The sequence below is a fragment of the Gossypium hirsutum genome, chromosome A05 (genome assembly GCF_007990345.1).
Source record: "Gossypium hirsutum isolate 1008001.06 chromosome A05, Gossypium_hirsutum_v2.1, whole genome shotgun sequence".
In the NCBI taxonomy this organism is placed as follows: domain Eukaryota; kingdom Viridiplantae; phylum Streptophyta; class Magnoliopsida; order Malvales; family Malvaceae; genus Gossypium; species Gossypium hirsutum.
The window spans coordinates 22,716,649-22,732,025 of NC_053428.1; the positions used below are offsets into that span (position 1 = coordinate 22,716,649).

A 15,377-nucleotide genomic window follows, 5' to 3' on the forward strand; every position below is an offset into this window, starting at 1 on the left:
GAGCAGATTTTAGCCACTAGTCTTATCTTCCTGAAGTTGCAGGAAGCAGACTGAAAATTTACAGATCTTATCTCCATGTATTGGCTATGGAGCAGATAGAAAATAACAAGTCTTATCTCCTTGAAGTTGCAGTGGAGCAGACTAAAGACAGCAAGTCTTATCTTCCTGAAGTTGCAGGAAGCAGACTAAAAATTACAGATCTTACTCCATGTATTGGCTATGAAGTAGATTTTAGCCACCAGCCTTATCTGTTTGAGGTAGCAAGAGAGCAGGTTGAAGATATAGGTCTTATCTTCCTGAAGTTGCAAGAAGCAGACTGAAAAGTACAGATCTTATCTCCATGTATCGTCTATGGAGCAAATTTTAGCCATTGACCTCATCTTCCTGAAGTTGCAGTGGAACAGGTTGAAATTACAAACGTTATCTTCTTGAAGTTGCTGTAGGACTACTTGAAGAAGAGGAACATCAAATAAGTTGAAGATTTCGCAAGACCGGGCAAAATTGGCCCTATTTGAAGTCTTTGCTCTATTCTCGTTACACGATAACGAGCAAAGAGGGGCAGCTGTAGAGCTCAAATTTTGCTCGGGCCCAACAAGCAGAGCCCAAAACACCAACCATCCAATTAGCACACCACTAAACCGACCACTAACTCCATCACCCTACTAACTCCATCACCCTACCTTCCACTAACCCCATTACCTCACTTGCCTAGGAAAAGAGAAAGAGGCAATCAGTTGTAAAATTTGGCTATAAAAGCCATTCAATACTATTGTAAAGAGAGGAGGTTTTTTTGGGGAAAAGGAGAGGAGATGCTGAATACGAGCACAAAAAAACAACGATTCAATAACGGTTTTTATTTTGAAGGATTTGCGCATCGTTTTAATTTGCTCCTCATTTAAATACTGTCTTTTGTGAGTTGAAATATTTGTATTTTAAATCCCAATTTATTTGGGGCACATTTCATTCTAGTCCTTGTCTACGCTTTAGAAATCCTATTTGTTTACAAATTATCCCCTAAATTTTGTTTTTATTTCCATTGAGTTCTTTTAAAATTCATGTTTTTATATTTTTTATAATTCATTCATTCTTTCCCCCCCTTTTCATATTATCTTAACATTTAGTTAATTGATTCCACCTTATTTTAATTTTTTCTTGTTGTATTTTCTTTTGTATATTTTCATTCTATTTTATTTATTTTCTTTTTTATGAACATTTTTTAAATATTATATTATTATTTGTATATATTATTTATATTAAGCTATTTGTATTTTGTGTATATTATTTATTCGTATATATATATTGTTTTGTATATCATTTATACTGTTTCGTTACAAAATTATTTCTTACACTTATATATATGTAAATGTTTCCTATATCATCAGTTTTGAATTGTTCCACATTATTATTATTTATATATATTGTTGATTTTATATTATTTTATGTATTTTCTTTTAAATCTATTTGTGATTATACATTTCCTTTTAAATCTATATGTATATAATTTATGCCTTTTAAAGTTATTTTATGATGTATTTTTGTTTATTTCAAATGTTTTATATTATTATTTTTGTACATATATTTATAATAAGTTTTTCATTATATGTATATTATTAATTTAGATAGATCAATATTTTGTATTTTATGCATTAATTATTTTTATTTATTTTATAATTAATTTTCAAGTTTTGCATGTATTGTTTGTCTGTATACATATAGTTTATTTTATGTATTGTTCGTTTATTTATTGTTTTTTTTGTGTGTTTTAATTTACATATTTGCACCTTTGTAATATTGTTGATAAATGGTGTAACATATTAACTATGTACATGTTCCATATTAGTTACTTTGCTTTTGGATTTCTGTGTATTAATTTATGATCGAGCTTATTTACTTTGTCATCTTAAATTGTTCAATTCATTTTTTTATATAAACCGAATAAATGTACTTCACCGCTTTTATAATCACCCTCATTAAAAAAAACCTTTTAAAACGAGGCAATATTTCGTGTTTGGAAGTTTGAGAGATCGTGCCCAATCGTGCTGGGTTTCGATTTTTCATTCGACTAAAATACAAAATATCCTTTTGAAATTCCATCCATGTTTTCTCAAATTAAAATGAGGCAATGTTTCGTATTTGGAAATTCGATAAATCGTGCCCAATCGTGCTGGGTTTCGGTTTACCGTTTGGGCCGAATAGTCAAATATCCTTTTAAAAGTTTTAAGTGCATGTGTTTTGAAAATCCTGAGATGATCTTGTGTCAAGGGTTCGAAATATTGTATCCAATCGTGCTGGACGTAATATTTTATTTCTTCTAAGCAAGAGAATCTCAATATCCAATTCAAGTTATCCAAACGTTTTAAAGGAATTGTATTTTAAAATCTTTTTCAAAGCTTCAACATTAAGACGTAAATTGATCAATACGGTACCAATTTTGGGCGTTGCGAGGGTGCTAATCCTTTCTCGCGCGTAACTGACTCCCGAATCCATTTTCTAGTTTTTCATAGACCAAAAATATTGTTTTAATAAACCGAAATACTTTATTAAAATGATCGATCACAAGGTGACCCGATCACACCTAAACAAAAAGGATTGGTGACTACTCTATTTTCGTTTTAAAGTCAATCCCCGTTTTCAAAATAAAAATGGTTTCTACAAATACCATGACATGAAACAAATTAGAGTAAAAAAAATGATTAAGCAATTCCAAATATAACAAAATAAGCGTAACAAGAGCTATAAGCGACCAACAAAAGTTACTCTCTATGCAAGAGGTCAATATTATTCCAAAGGCAGCTTACTTATCTAATAAGCACAAAATTAAAACATTTCTTTGGACTTATAATATTTCACCGCCACCTTAGGCAATATATGAGATATTTTCGATGGTTTTTACAGTTTAAGGGTTAAAAAAATAAAAAATTAAATAAATAGTTAAAATGTTTTTTATTAAGTTGAAAGGTAAGTCGTTGTATCTTATTTTTGGATAAGTAAACTTTTTATTTTTTATTTATATTTAATGTATTCTCAATAGATACATTTATACATTGAAAATGAATCAAACAGTCCTAATAAAATAATAAATAGAATATTTCAATATATCTATATGGACCAATTCATTTAACCCTATTATTATTATTATAAACAACTAGTTAGGATCATGCAAAAAGATAAATATAATAATTATAAGCATAATTTTAATTTTAAGAAAATAGCTTATTAAATTTTATAATATTTCATTTAAAAAAGAAACAACTTTTCACAACTATATATGCTTGATAGTTATGAATTAAATGAATTATACCTGTAACCAGTCAGTTATAATTAATTAAACTAATTAAAAAAATGACACAAAAATAATAGGTATACTGATCATTTATGTATTAGCTTTCCTTTTAACAACTTTAAATTATTTATCAACTTAATAGCTTAACTTAATATGTTTATTTAAATAGTCTTATTGATGATTATGATATTAATTTATAAATGAATCTAGAACATATATTATGATTGTTGTATAAAAAAATTTGTAATATTAGATTTTTTTGGGTCCAAAAGAAGGTGATATTATTTTTTTTACCAAGCCCATATTTAGTAAAATTATCGAATCGAACCGCAATTATCAAGTTTAAATATTTTGGTTTTTATTCTATATGATTTCGATTTTGATTTGAAGTGAAAAATTAAATGGGCTAATTCAATTTAATTTTTGTCTAAAAATCGAACTGAACACACTTCAAATGAAACCTCGTTAATAACCTTTAAAAAAATAAATAATTAACTCAAATCTAAGGTGGAGTTAGAACATAGCAAGATAAGCCCTCTCCAATCCTAAGTTGTGTTCAGTTAAATGTTAATTACAATCTCTATTATCATGAATTTGTCTTGTTATTCCTCTTTCAACCATAAACAAGTTTAACTGATAAAGAAACAGAAATAAGATATGATCTTTAAAAAGTTTCAACGAGTAAACTAATGTTGCGTGTTATTTTGTTTTTCATTGCTTATTTTCCCGAGTTTATTAGCAATTAAGGATGGTTTTAGATATGATAATTAAGGCAGTATGGAGATTTGTGTTATTAATTGTCTTTTTGTTTCAATCAAATCAAGTTAGATGAGTTTTAAGATATTCAGAAATTAAGCATCTGATTTGTATGGTTGGAAACCAAAACAGCATGTCGTTCCATACTGAATTTCTGTCCATTTTAAAGACAATAATATTAGTTTTATTTGTTATAACCGCCAAACAACCATCCATTGTCGTCCAGTGGTTAGGATATCTGGCTTTCACCCAGGAGACCCGGGTTCAATTCCCGGCAATGGAATTCTTTTAAATTTTTATTGCTGTCCTTTACTCTTACTGACACGTGGCACACACCACCAGCTTTTTTTCTTTCTTTTTCATTTTGTAGATCGGTTAATTTTCAACTTTAGTCCTTTTAATATGCTTAAATTTGAGATTTAATTCTTATACTTTAATTTCAATTTTAGGCCAAAATTGTTTAATTTTGAGATTTAATCTTTATAATTTAATTTCAAATATCGTTTGGTCTCTATATTTTTATAATTTTTTAAAATTATTTCAAATAGTTAATACCGTTAGCTTTTTAATTAAAACGTTATGTGGTTGCATATAATTTGAAAATTAATTTTTAAAGTCATAAGGTACAGAGATTAAATTCTTGAAAACAAAAGTTAGATGACTAAATTTTAAATGTACGAAGTGTAAAGACCTAGAGTCATGGTTGTTTGAATCTAATCGGACCGGCTAATTGGACTAGAAGCCTATCAAGATACCAATCCGAATAGAAGCATCATACTTATTAACTTGCGAACTGATATAAACTGATTGAACAGGCAAACAAACCAGTTGAATCGCTTTTTTTATGTTTTTAATGATTCATTTAATTGAACCATATAAATCAATAGTCTAACCAATTCGATCACCAATCTGATATAATATTTTGATTCTAAAAGTGATATGATATTTTGATTTGTTGATAAAATGTCATTATGATCTTGGCAATCAAGTACTAAGTTGATTTTGCTCATAAAAGGTCATTCTGAATTTGAGATGTGATGATAATCGTGCTAAAATGATTATTAAATAATTTTGATACTGAAATTGATGTAACGAAATAATATATTGATATTATTAATATTTTAATTTAATGTATTTGTTATATTTGACTAGCTTAATAATTTTTTACTTTTGAATTTAAATTATGTTAGTACTATCTAGTATTCAATACTCAGCATATGATTGTATCTACTGCGTAGACCTGACTTAGGTTCTTGGTGTATTCGTGGTCTTGTTAGCATCCAAGCAGTAGATACTCAGCTTAGCCATCAATTATAATGTTTTTTTACGTTTGCTTATTAGTGGCATGTACCTAAGGAATTAGGAAGTGTTTTAAAGTTTTTATGTCATTTTGTTTTATAAATATGATAAAGTTGTATGCTTTGGTGATTGGTTGAATGATTTTGGATTCCACTTATCTTTTGATAGATATATAAATAGATAAATAAATAGAAAGATTTGTCGGAGTAACTTTCGTTGAATAGCTAGTTGTGTATAAATTAGCAGTTAGTTTAATTAAGTTAGTTGTGTTGGAATAAATGTCCTTACCTTTAGGCGTTGAATGCAATTATACAAGTTAAATATGCATGCATTAGGTTGATTTATGTTAAAATGGTTGTTGAGTTGGTACTGGTTGAATCTCTAATTGGTTTAAATTGTATTTAATTAATTCAACTATTTATTAATTAGTATTGAAATGAGATATATGAAATGCCATGACTTTAATTTATTGATTGTGGTTTTACAAGTCAATTGGATGTGCTTTAGCTTAACATAACTTTAGGATTATTTAGGAAATGTTTTGGCATTATCTACTTGTTGGAACGTTTGTATTTTTGACATTTTGATAGGATGGTATCGAGATACTTTGAACAAAAATGACCAATTCATGTATTTTTGGGTAAATGTCCTGAGACAATAATAGCAAGCTCGCGAGACATGAATGCCATGGTCTCGAGATGAGTAAACATCAAACCTAAATTAGTTTTTCTATGTTCCAAGTTTCAAGACCAGGCCATTGTCTCAAGACATCATAACATCGAAAACAAAATAGGGAAGGCTTGTCTTGAGATTTAAGGAGTCTTGTTTCGAGACATGCTAATATCAAAGCTAAAATTCTAAAAATAAAATGCAGTCTATCTTAAGACATGGAGATACTTGTCTCGGGATATCATGCTGAAATTTGATCAAAAGAGTTTGGATTCAAATTTTAACTCCATATTTGACCTCGTTTAACCCTAAAATACCGTATATGAGATCATTTAGCATTGTAATGTTATGTTAATATGTTTAATTGTGATTGTGTGGTGATGATTATGAATTAATAACAAATTGTTTGGATTATTAATTCGAAATAGTTTAAATTGCCTCAACAATATAATGTGACATCACGCATTAAGACTCAATGATCGGATTATTGTGGAGTGTCACAAATTAGTATTTGTCCTATAATCTGTAATCATGAGGGGAATGGATTGTGGATTCCAATCCTTTTTTGGGGTCAACATCAAATAAGGTAATCAAATTATGGGTCCTTCGTGTTGGATTAATACTCACGAAAGAAGTTAACATTTCGGCTTTTTTATTTAAATAACCTAAATAATTAATTAAACACCAAAATGATCTAAAATCTACAGTAAAAGTTGGTAGAGCCAAATTATATAGCGCCACCAACTTGCCATGTCAGCAGGGAGCATAAAAAAATTAATTTTTTAGTGGAGCCACGTAAAATGACGTCACTTATATAAATACCATGGAAATACTGCAAGTTTTGAAAAAATAAGAGACATGAAAATAATTTTCCATTTTCTGGTGGAGCCAACTTAAATGGCGCCACCAGGCCACACCTGACACCTTTTTTTCACTTTTTTTATTACTTTTTTATTAATTTTTGTCTATTTCTTTATTTTTTTCTTTTTTAAGTTTTATATTTTTTCTTATTTTATTTGTTTATTTATTTTATTTATTTTTTGTTATTAATTTTAAAAAATTTGAAATGTTTTATAATATATATTTTTTAAAATTTTAAATATTATTTTTAAATTATTTTTAAATTTTGAATATTATTTTTTAAAATTATGTCTTATAAAATTTAAAAATATATTTTTGAAATTAATTTTTCTAAATTTTAAATTTTAAATATATTTTTAAAAATATATTTTTAAACAAAATAAAATAATTTCAAAAATATATATTTAAATTTTAAATATATATTTGAAATTATTTCTTATAAATTTTTTTTGAAATTATTTTTTAATTTTAAATATTATTTTTAAATTTTAAATATTATTTTAATAATATTTAAAAATTTAAAATTTTTAAATAAAATTTTTATAAAATTTATTTTAAAAAGGTTTAAATATCTTTAAAAATAATTAAAATCATAATTTCAAAAATTTAGAAAAATAATATATTTTTAAAATTTAAAATTTAGAAATATAATATATTTAAAATTTAAAATTTAGAAAAATTAATTTCAAAAATATATTTTTAAAATTTATAAGACATAATTTTAAAAAATAATATTCAAAATTTAAAAAATAATTTAAAAATAATATTTAAAATTTTAAAAAATATATATTATAAAACATTTCAAATATTTTAAAATTAATAACAAAAAATAAATAAACAAAATAAAATAAGAAAAAATATAAAACTTAAAAAAAAGAAAAAAAAATAAAGAAAAAGACAAAAGTTAAAAAAAAAGTGAAAAAAAAAAGCGAAAGAAGGGTGTCAGGTGTGGTGTGGCGCCATTTAAGTTGACTCCACCAGAAAATAAAAAATTATTTTTAAGTCTCTAATTTTTTCAGAACTTACAGTATTTCAATGGTATTTATATAGATAGCACCATTTTACATGGCTACATCAAAAAATTAATTTTTTTATGCTCTCTGTTGACGTGGCAAGTTAGTGGCGTCATATAATTTGTCTCCACCAACTTTTACGGTAGATTTCAGGTCATTTTGATGTTTAATTAAAAAATGGGTTATTTTAATACTTAATTAAATTATTTAGATTATTTAAATAAAAAATCCTAACATTTCTCATCTAATTATTGAAATTGATGCAACTGTTATTATTAAATTTCTTAGGAGTAGTTGATTGTATTATTGATGATTACTAGACGGAAACATTTTTAAATAGTTGAATTCTTCATATTTTCTAAAAAAGAAACTGATATACTGACACTTTTGCTAGAAAAGGAAGTAGGTATAGTTTTCTTAGGAACTGACCTTTTATGAACTCTAATGTTTGGTAGGCTATTTATATTGATGTCCCTGATTTTATGCTTAATGTTGTTAAGGCTGATACAGTGAATATCTCTATGCATCCAACATTATCTTAATTTATGCTATGTTTTTTTTTCTTTAACTAAAAATAATACTATTTTCAGTGAAGGACGTTTTGTGTAATATTCAAGTGGCAGTTGCTTCTAAAACACCATTTTGTTATTTGTGAAAAAGAGTAAAGAAATAAACTTACGAGATTCCATTTAACCATTGATTAATCTAAAAGAAAGCATTGAAATGATAAAAAAAAAATATCTCCAAATTAACATTTTAATAGTGGCAACTGCCAATATCAATAGACAGGAAAAACAAAGGCAATGGTTTTAAACCTTTGGAGGCATCTCTTGGATGCTGTAAATCTATTTAATGAGTCCACAAAAAAGTTAAAAAGATATTGCAATCCTAGCACTCCTGTTTGAGCCATGTGGACTGTATTCTTTACGGCGCAAAAACAGGTGGAAATGGAATCTTATGGGGGCCAGCCCGTATGTATGTTAGAGGCTTTTTCTTTCTTTCATTCTAGAAATATTATTTTTGGTAATGATTTGCTTCAAATCCTTCTAATTTCGTTTGAGGTGGGGAATTAATATTAAAATATCTAAAACTCATCCCACATGAGAAAAAAACATTTTTTAATAATAATGTTTAACAAAAATAATTATAATTATGTTTATAAAATAATATGATTGTTTTTGTTGATTGAATTTTAGTTTGATTGACATCGGTATTTTTGTCAGTACAACATTGAAACACATTTCTTCTTACTTTAAAAGTTGATGAGAGATCATAAATAATTCTAAATATTGTATAAAAAAACAGATAACAACTTAAAGAATAAAGTTAAAAAAATACACATGATTGTTTGTTTTTAAATAAAGGTGAATGGTTATTTTTACATCTAGTTATTTATTATTAGTGGGTAGGTTTTTAGTATCCCATTTGTTTTTAAATCTATAAATTTATTAAAATAATTAGAGTTTTTTTTTAATTTTTGATAAGGGAGTTTTTATATTTTCTCCTAGTAAATTGCATCCAATTATGGCCTATTTGATAAATCATTGACAAAATTAATTTTGATTGATTTAATTTTTTATATATGTTTGATAATACAAAATTAAAATAATTCGATAATTTTTTTTATAAAAAAATGTGAAATTTAATAAGTAAATAAGAACTACTTATCATTCAACGGAGAATATTTTTAATTAATTTAATTTAATTTTATTTATTTTAATAATATATTATCCTATAAACTTTATATTTAATATTATATTATCCCATAAAAATTTTACTTTCAAATTTAATTTTTTGTTAGAACAAAATGAAATGTTTAAAAATTAAGGATAAAATATAGAATAAAATTTTTATAATTTAAAATCTATATTTATCGAACAATCTAGTTATATTCCAATGTCAATTTTAAGTAATATATAAAATAAAATTTATATCTTAAATCCAATAATAAAGTTTTCAATACTTAATTTCTTAATATTTATTATTTCAGTATTTAATTTCTCAATTCATCAAACCATAAATGCTAAGCTAATTTTTCTTTTCCGTATAAATCAAATTCATCTAATATTAATATCACATCGAATAAATTTATTACATTAAACATAACTTTAAACAAATATATATATAATTATTAGTAAAAGAAAATTGAACAATGTCATTACTAAACTGGTAACTGTATATCCTTTATTTATAATCATGGGGCAAAATATTGTGTGTGCAAGTTGATTGTTCTTTGAAAAGTTCCAAAAAGAAGAAAGAAAAGCCCACTGTCTGATTTTAAAAAAGTCAAAATAAGCCCCCTGGTTTTGTTTAACGTTATTAATGTTCTCTGGGCGGTCTCTTAATATATATATATTCGTGACAGATGTGAAAGGTAAAAGTTTCCACATGGACTGTAAAATGGAGAAAAGCAAGATACAAATGCTATATGATGCCTGTAATTATGTATTTTCCCAGGAAGAGCTTCCAAATTTCCAACAAATTCAATGCCTCAAAAACATCTTAAGTACTGAATCACTTCCTTAACTTTGTGTCTGGTTTTATACAATGTTGTTGGTTTGTTTGGTAGATATGACTAATGGGTACACATTTTCAAACAAGCAGATACGTTTGAAGCTGTGGATGTTGGCATAGACGAATTTAGGTTGGATGGATCTCCAGGTTCAGGCGAGGTCATGAACAGCAATGGGTTGATTTCTGGGCAAGGAGTTTCTGAAATAACTTACATTCACATCTATGAATGTGACCAATTTCAGTGAGTACTGCTACACCCTGTTTGTTTGTTTATTCATATTTCATGCACATACTTATATGTAGATGCAACTGTATAGATTAAAATCATCAGTTAAATCTGTTGTGCAGATGGGAATTTTTGCCTTCCAGCCAGGAGGACATTTCCTCTACATGATCATCCCGGGATGACGGTTCTAAGCAAACTTCTTTATGGTTCAGTTTGCATCAAAGCCTACGATTGGGTTCGTGGGGAGACTTGTAGCCCCAGAACAAGTAAGAGTTGAATGATTGAAAAGTTATAAGAAACCTCAATCAGTTCAAAAAAGGTATGCTGATGTTATGAATATACTACTAAACATGTGTGGCTACGGTGCAGATGGATTAGCAGGCACAGCAATAGATGGCATCTTCAATGCACCATGTGAACCATCGGTCTTGTTCCCAAGGAGCGGTGGAAACATCCACTCATTCACAGCCTGACCCTTGTGCTATCTTGGATGTCTTATCTCCGCCCTACTCCGATGACTTGGGCAGGCCCTCCACCTACTTCTTAGACTTCCCCATCCCTTCTCTTCCTGGTAAATCATCGAATTCAATTTATACTATAATTTCTCTTCTTGATGTCATCGATTGCATCCGAGTTTATGTTCGATATCCCCAGGTTATGCTTGGCTTGAGGAAAGAGAAGTAAAACTGCCATGTGACTTGGTTGTTAAGGGGGCACCTTACCTTGGTCCTCCACTTGATGTACCAGATGATGATCTTTGCTAACTGGATCTACAAGAATTCTCAATATATGTATATCTGTAACCTTTTTGTTTAGTATTGTAAAAGAAGTATACATGTACAACATACCCCAGCATCTCATAATGGGCGAACCCATCAAACTGAAAAATCATCTATTCAGTTCCCATTTTCGCCACAGCTTCTATAATTACATTTTGGATCCTGCCCAAACTATCGATTAAAATGAAAAGCATAAATTACAATGAAAAAATGACTTTTAAAATTGAGATAAGTTATGCTGAAGCACTTATACATCCTACATACAAACATTTCAAGTTAGGAGCCGAAAATTCTGGTAGACGATATCAATCGTGGTAGATTAGCTTTATGTGAAAATAGAGCGAGATACCTCGCTGAAAATCGTACAACAGTACAAGCAAAGAACCATGGTTTTTAGTCCCATGAATTTGAATGAGGCCGGGTGAAAATTGGAAAAAAAATTTCTCAGCACCATTATGACTGGACTTGCGGATTCCAAATTTCCAAGTCATTATTGGTCACGACTGATGTCATACTGATGTAGTTTTATCTCCATCTATACATCACATATTATGATCTCAGAAAAAAAAAACCAGATTTAAAAAAAATAAGTAAATAGAGAGGGTTAAAAAGAAAAAAACGAAGATAGAAATTATATTTCCAACTACCTGAAAACCCAACAAAACAAAATGGCTGAAATTATCCAAAACGGTTCATATTATTGAACAAACCAATTCTTGAATAAATAAGAAACAATCTTGAATGAAGTATAGAACAAAAATGCTAAATCAGTGCTTTCCCTTGTTTTTCGCTTACCTTGCACGTCATTGTTTGCTCAATAGCACAATTTCCAGCCACAGCGCACCAGCTTCCAGGGTTTTACCCTATACCATCCTAATATCATCAGAAATGTAAAAATCTCACAACTGAATTCAACACTTATAAGAGCAGTAAAACAGGCGTAAGCTATAAGCAGTAACATGGAGCGAATGTTACCGCCCTGATTTGGCGTGTAGTAGCCGCTAGTGATCAATTAGTCTTTTTCTTCTTTTGTAGGAGAAGAATTTTTGTAGCCTTTCACACCATCGGACACGACACTGTGAGGGAACTTTCACCTTAGATTCTTTTTCTGTCCAATTAAATCGAATCTCCACCATTCGTTCCACGTGCTTTTTATCTATATGTTGCTTATCTGCAGTCAAACACACAGGCCTTACAAGGTTTAACCCTCTGCAGCTTTTTATGATACGATGATGATGATGGTTGTCATTCTAAGCCACAACTTGGGGTTCATAAAACCTGTTGAACTTCAAACAAAGCGTCAATTTGGACGGAGTTCTTATGTTATATACTGTTGTTTTCAATATAAAAAAAAAGATTCGACACTATGGAGCGTTATGAAATCTTGAAAGATATCGGGTCAGGGAACTTTGGTGTAGCTAAACTGTTAGAGATAAATGGACAAGAGCTCTTGCTGTTAAGTTCATTGAGAGAGGCAGAAGGTTATTATCTCCATACTGTCTGTGAATCTTTCCGGTTTCTTTCTTTTCCCGTAGTTTTTAATTGGATTCTCTGTCATGTTGACCAGATATCATTCATGGATTGTGGATAAAGGGTTTTGGTTTTTCCTGTTTTTTGTTGTAGATGATGAACATGTGCAAAGGGAATCATGAACCATAGATCATTGGATCCAATATGTTAGTTCAAAGAGTGGGTTTAGGGTATCCTATATTCCATGTTCCTTATTTGTCAGCGTCCTTGTCTTGTACCCTGTCTAGATGAGCTATGATCAACGTTCCATTATGATAGTTTTAGGCTTGATGTTTTTTACCACCCTTCTTTCCCATTATGGAAACAACAAAAAAAATGTGAAAGAGACAATAATGTTTATGTAATTTATTCTTTTTAAACATTACTTTATTCTTTATTTAAGTGTTGGTAATTAGCAAAATACTTGTCTCCCTGAAGCAGGAAACTGAGAGTATGATAAGCAGAAGATTTTAACAACTTCCAAATTGTTGTCTGTTGGCCTTAACAGGTTCGTCTAACCTACTCATCTAGCCATAGTCATGGAGTATCTGCAGGGGGAGACTCTTTGACCGCATTTGCAATGCTGGTCGATTCGGGTGAGGATGAGGTACAATGAAAAAGTGGACAACTAGATGTTAAATAATAGTTATTTCTCGATCCTTCATGTTCTTGATTGTCTGTCCGACAGTTTTCAATGCATGAAAAGCTTTGGAAACAAAAAAATAAACACATCGGTGTCAACACTTACAGTGACATTCCATTGCAACAGTTCATTATCGGAATTCGTATAACATTTTTAGGTTTTCTAGTTATATTATCTTCTTTTGTTTTGGCAATACAATTGCTGGTCCATTACCTTTTCTTTAATGTGTGTATTGGTTCATACCAGGTTTTCTTTCCTTAGCATGTTGTATTTATTCATTTTTGTAGTCATTGTTCCCACTCTGGTATTTGTCCAATGGTATGGAGGTAATAATATCCTTCGTTACATATTCGGACTTGTTGATCTAAGTAACATAATCTATATCTAATCCTCCATAACTAGATTGCAGATGTTTGGTCATGTGGGGTGACCTTATATGTGATGCTAGTAGGGGCATATCCTTTTGAAGATCCTGATGATCCAAAAAACTTTAGAAAGACAATTGGGGTGAGTGCTTGTGCTTCTACAAAACCTTGACCTTCACTTTCTCTCAAAACTGGACATAATTGAACCTGCAAATGTGTTTGAGGCTTCCCTAACTTGATTATTTGGTGATGGCAGAGAATACTGACTGTCCACTACTCAATCCCCGATTATATCCGAGTTTCTATGGACTGCAAGCATCTTCTGTCTCGGATATTTGTGGAAAATCCTGGAAAGGTATCATTTAATCCAATTGCTGCCAATATTCATCCAATCTTTGTTAGGATTGTTTGTATTGATCTTGTTCTCTCTTGTTGGTGCAGAGAATAAGTATAACAGAGATTAAAAGCCACCCATGGTTCTTAAAGAACTTGCCTATGGAACTGAAGGAAGGGGGAAACTGGGAGAGCCATGATGTGAACAACCCTTCCCAAAGCTTGGAAGTGCACAGTCTATAATACGAGAGGCCATGAAAACCACTGAGGTCCCCAAGGGCGGGGAATTTTCCTGGGAGGGAGCATGGATCTTGATGATGATTTAGATGGCGATGAAGATCTTGAAGATGTAGAGTCAAGTGGTGATTTTGTGTGCCCACTCTGAACCAGATCATCACACATAAATATATACTAATCATCAATCAAAAGATTTGCTTTTTTTTTTTTTTCATCTTCTCTGTTCTAATTTTGGCTCCTAGAAGACCCCTTTTGAATTACTTTATTTCACAAGTTATTATAATTGTGGAGTTGGAATGGAATTAGTGATTGAGAATGGAGTAAGAGTAATGCAAAGACTTGTAATTTTAACTGAAACTGTTGTATTATTATTGATCTGATATGAAATCTAATTGCTCTTATACATCAAAATATATAGTTTATGGATAATTGATACCCAATTTAGAAGTACTCTGGTCTCATTCTGAATTCTAATGGATGATTCACCTCAATTAAATTAAACCGCATCTTGCTCAGCCTAAGGAAAACAAAAAAAAGTCAGAACCCAATGTTTAGGCAAGAAAAGATCCAGGCTTTCTGCGGCTTAAAGTCTTGCCTTGCTCTTAATTATCATTGCAGGTTCACAATCATTGCTGCAATTTGTTTGATTTACATCTTTCGTGTTTCAGTAATGCCTTTTCTTTTTCCCTTTCCTGCAACAATTGTTACAAATTCATGTCACACTTTTTTCAGGGTTGCTTTCTTTGTGTGAAGTTATTGGTTTAAATTTAATAGAAGATTAATTGCACCATACGTCCCTAAACTATAATCCTCATTTTAATTGATCCTCAAACTTCAAAACATTCTATTATTTCTCAAAATTATCCATGTTAAATCAATAAGGTCCTTTT

The 15,377-nt window shown here is 29.5% G+C and overlaps 1 non-coding gene and 2 pseudogenes across 1 annotated transcript; all 3 read left to right on the forward strand.

Annotated features, from left to right (window-relative positions):
- Positions 1–4,250: 4,250 nt before the first annotated feature.
- Positions 4,251–4,322, forward strand: TRNAE-UUC (transfer RNA glutamic acid (anticodon UUC)). Its single transcript has one exon. It is a non-coding gene; the product is annotated as a tRNA-Glu (tRNA).
- Positions 4,323–10,678: 6,356 nt separating this feature from the next.
- LOC121228886 (plant cysteine oxidase 2-like) lies at positions 10,679–11,508 on the forward strand (annotated as a pseudogene).
- A 1,258-nt stretch (positions 11,509–12,766) lies between these two features.
- Positions 12,767–14,637, forward strand: LOC121228887 (serine/threonine-protein kinase SAPK1-like; annotated as a pseudogene).
- Positions 14,638–15,377: the final 740 nt, after the last annotated feature.